Source organism: Bos mutus, chromosome 20 (assembly GCF_027580195.1).
Source record: "Bos mutus isolate GX-2022 chromosome 20, NWIPB_WYAK_1.1, whole genome shotgun sequence".
Lineage (NCBI taxonomy): Eukaryota > Metazoa > Chordata > Mammalia > Artiodactyla > Bovidae > Bos > Bos mutus.
The window spans coordinates 43,557,888-43,562,296 of record NC_091636.1 but is presented as its reverse complement, the minus strand read 5'-3'; the positions used below and the strand labels follow the sequence as shown (position 1 = coordinate 43,562,296).

General features: G+C 37.7%; 1 non-coding gene across 1 annotated transcript; it reads left to right on the top strand.

Moving 5' to 3' along the window:
- Positions 1-3,100: 3,100 nt before the first annotated feature.
- On the top strand, positions 3,101-3,172 carry TRNAC-GCA (transfer RNA cysteine (anticodon GCA)). Its single transcript has one exon. It is a non-coding gene; the product is annotated as a tRNA-Cys (tRNA).
- Positions 3,173-4,409: the final 1,237 nt, after the last annotated feature.

Genomic DNA, 4,409 nt, shown 5'->3' with positions numbered 1-4,409 from the left:
TTTTTTTTAACTTCACAATATTATATTGGTTTTGCCATATATCAACATGAATCCACCACAGGTATACACGTGTTCCCCATCCTGAACCCTCTTCCCTCCTCCCTCCCCATACCCTCCCTCTGAGTCGTCCCAGTGCACCAGCCCCAAGCATCCAGTATCATGCATCGAACCTGGACTGGTGACTCGTTTCATGTATGATATTATACATGTTTCAATGCCATTCCCCCAAATCATCCCACCCTCTCCCTCTCCCACAGAGTCCACAAGACTGTTCTATACATCAGTGTCTCTTTTGCTGTCTCGTATACAGGGTTACTGTTACCATCTTTCTAAATTCCATATATATGGCTGGAGAGTCTTATATGAACAGGAACAAAGCACCATTGAACTGAATATATAGATGTATTCTTTGGTGTTGGAGGCTTTGAATCATATTTGTATTTCAGTCAGTAGGCAAAGATTTTGAACTGGGGCTGTGCCTGAAACAGCTGTTACTTAGGGGAAATCTAAGTTTCATTCTAGTCTGTATTTGAGTTCAAGAGCATGTTAGAATTTTATTTTTGGTGGTGTTGGTATGGTGTCAATGAGACATGTGACAAGAAGAGAATATAATTTTCCTATTTTGAGCAATTACCTTCCAGAAATACCAACCACAAAAGACAGGAGCACCAATTAGGTAATTAAAACAGTCATCTTGGCAAGAGGTTATGAGGCTTTCCAGGTGGTGAAGTGGTAAAGAATTCACTTGCCAATGCAGAGATGGAAGAGACATGGGTTCAATCCCTGGATTGGGAAAACCCCTGGATTGGGAAGGAAATGGCAACTTGCTCCAATATTCTTGCCTGAGAAACCCCATAGACAGAGGCGCTTGGTGGGTTACAGTCCGTGGGGTCACAAAGAGTCAGACAGGACTGAGCACACCCACACACACACACACAAAATGAGGCTTCAACTAAAATAACTTCAGGAGTGGAGAATGATGGATGTTTTAATACTGATTTCTGGTCTCTTGTCTGGGCACAACTGTTAGGCACCTGACCTCAACAATTATAGCGTTACTTTATATCAATCCACTTAATACAGCATATTTACCAGAATGCTTTAATCAAACTCAACACAGGAATAAAAAGTTAAATATGTAGCTAAGATGCCTGCCTAGGTCAAGCTGTGGAAAAGAGAACACTAGTGTCAGAGAAACATAAAACTACATGAAAAGGGAATTAGCAAGAGCTTCTCAAACTTGTAGGGACATCAGAATCACATCGGGGATTTTTTAAAAATAAAAATGAAGATGGCTGAATCTCACCCTACAGAGTCAGATTCAGCAAAAGTTGAAGTGTTTATGCCACATACTCATATTTGTAAGAGACCTTTATGTGATCCTGGTACACAGTCAAGACTTTACTAATCTACAAATGAGGATCTGCTAACAAGGGCACTAAGCTGAGCACACACATTTATCAGGCATTTAGGGCAAGCTGCTTCTTAAGTGATGATCTGTCTCTGGTGTATGCTGTGTTCCTACATGATTCTGTTCCATAATGTTCCCTCTGCTGCACCTGATTACCACTAGAGTTTGACAACGTGAACTTCATGTTTCTATGGACATCTTGATAACACAGTCCTGAACCTCTGAACTGGAAACATTAAGTTCATGACAAAATGTTGACTCAACTAAAGAATCTTCACTCTGTTATCAGGAAACTCAGGTTTAGTGACCTGATGCTGACTTCTTTAAAAATGCTCTGACAATGAAGTCTACCTCAACTGCAGTTAATTCAGAAAAGAAGATTCAAAGCTCTTTAGCTTATTTATCAAGAAATTCAATAGCTAAATTGAATGTTTTGTCACAAGAGAGTTTTGCAAAAGGTCATTTATATATCTATGTGTTTTTGGCTGTGAAAATATATATGTACCTCTCTCTCTCTCATACACTAGTACACACACACACACACACACACACATACACACACACACGGCTCTTAAATTTTACTGGAATAATTAATTCACCTGGCATAGGTTGGCAATATCTTTCCAGAGAATAGTTTATACTTTTGAACTCATCATTTATCTTACCAGGTCAATTTACAGCAGAGCTGTTTTACTGGAAGAAATGCCAAAAGGTAAAATTTACCTTTCATCTTCTTTGTAATAAATTAGCTTAATTTTCTATGTTATTTTTCTTTGCTTCAGCTTGCTCTTGGAAAAACTATTATTTTATCTCACATAGGAGTTTCCAGCCACTGTCCATGGACTGTCTCCATCAAGGAGATATATTTCATTTGACTAGAGAAATATTTCATGGTATTTAAATTTGAAAGTTTTAAGATAACAGTATATCATGTCCAATTAAACAATTCATAACATTTTATATTGTCTTTGACCTGGATCTATCTCCATGCATGCATATTTCTTGACTTATCTTTAATAGAATTTGAGCTTGAAACATCTGATCTAAAACTGGCTTTATATATCACCATACACAAAATCCAGTTATAATTTACATATGACAAAATGCATCCATTTTATGTGTATAGTTTCTTTACTTTGACAGATAAATACACCCATGAAATTAGCATCACAATCAAGATACATAATATTTCTATCACCTTGAAAGTTTCCTTATGCTTTTTTGTTCTAAAATTTAAGGTAAATGTTATCATAGAATACGTGTTATTCTATTAGCTTCATTAGATCACTATCATTTTTGCCTTTTGTGATGCATCCATGCTGTGTCTCTATTGCTGAACAATAATTGCATCCCAGGGTTATGCCACTTTTTTTAATTGATTGACAAGTTGATGGACACTGTTTCCAATGATTAGTTATGATAAATGTAACTGGTATGAACATTTGCATGGCTTTATGGTGATATTTATATTTATTTTTTTGATCCTACAGGCAATAGCCTTGCTGTCCCCTTAATTTTCTAACAGTTCCATACTCCTTCTTATCTAATCTGAGTTCATTTCAATAAACATCTATTGAGCAACTATTATTTATCAGGCACTGTAATAGACTCTAGATATACAAAACATAAAAGCCAAAACTTGTGTCTTATAAAATAACAAGTCAAAAATAATAAAGCAACTTTTGGGCTTCCCTAATAGCTCAGTAGGTAAAGAATCTGCCTGCAAAGCAGGAGACCTGGGTTCGATCCCCAGGTAGGGAAGATGCCCTGGAGAGGGGAAAGGCTACCCGCTCCAGTATTCTGGCATGGTCTGGAGAATTTCATGGGCTGTATAGACCACGGTGTCACAAAGAGTCAGACGTGACTGAGCGACTTTAACTTTCATTTTTAAAAAGTACCAAATGGTATGATATTTTCTAAAGTACATTTAAATTATAATACTTAAGGGGGTCAGCAAACTTTTCAGAAAGGAAATGTGAACATAAGATAGCAAAATATAAGAAATTCCAATTGGTGCTAACACCACGAACAACAAAGAGTAACACACTTTACTGCTGCTGCTGCTAAATCGCTTCAGTCGTGTCCAACTCTGTGCCACCCCATAGATGGCAGCCCACTAGGCTCCTCTGTCCCTGGGATTCTCCAGGCAAGAATACTGGAGTGGGTTGCCATTTTCTTCTCCAGTGCATGAAAGTGAAAAGTGAAAGTGAAATCACTCAGTCGTGCCCGACTCCCAGTGACCCCATGGACTGCAGCCTACCAGGCTCCTCCACCCATGGGATTTTCCAGGCAAGAGTACTGGAGTGGGTTGCCATTGCCTTCTCCGAACACACTTTAGGGATCTGCAATTAAATTAATAGGTGAGGATGTAAACTCCAAGTGGAGAACAGACTCTTATTAAGTATAGATATGTAGGCAGACCTTTTGAATCTTATTGAGATGAAGAGAGCATAGGAAAGATTTTGTACAAGGGAGTAAAAATAAATATATCAGAGTTTTGTTTCAGAAAATTTGCACTGGCAGCAGTATAGCATGATTTGGAGGAAGTTGAAGGTAGGAGCCAAACTTCTACAAGAACTGAAGCAGCTTTGGGAAGGTTTGTTGACTGATCACACGTTAAGAAAAAGAACTCCTAAATTTCTTATTGTCTGACTCATTAGATGGAGATGTTTTTAATGAAAGTTTAAAAATATCTAGCAATTGGTATATAAAGATAAAATTACCATCTTCTTAAATTCTCAAGGAGTTTGAGGTTTTTGTAGTATATCTGGGTAGTTATGTCCAATAAGAATTTTGTTGTACAGATCTGAACCTCAGGAGAGGGCTCTAGGCTACAAAGGCAGATTTTTGATTCATGGGATAAGTATCTGCTAAACTTTCGGATGTGAATTAATTCATCCTTATTGTATGTGGAATGATAATGACAATTATAATGAGGAAATCTTGGTTATCACCAGCAGAAAGGAGGCAAGGGAGTTGCAGTGAAATCCTAACCCCA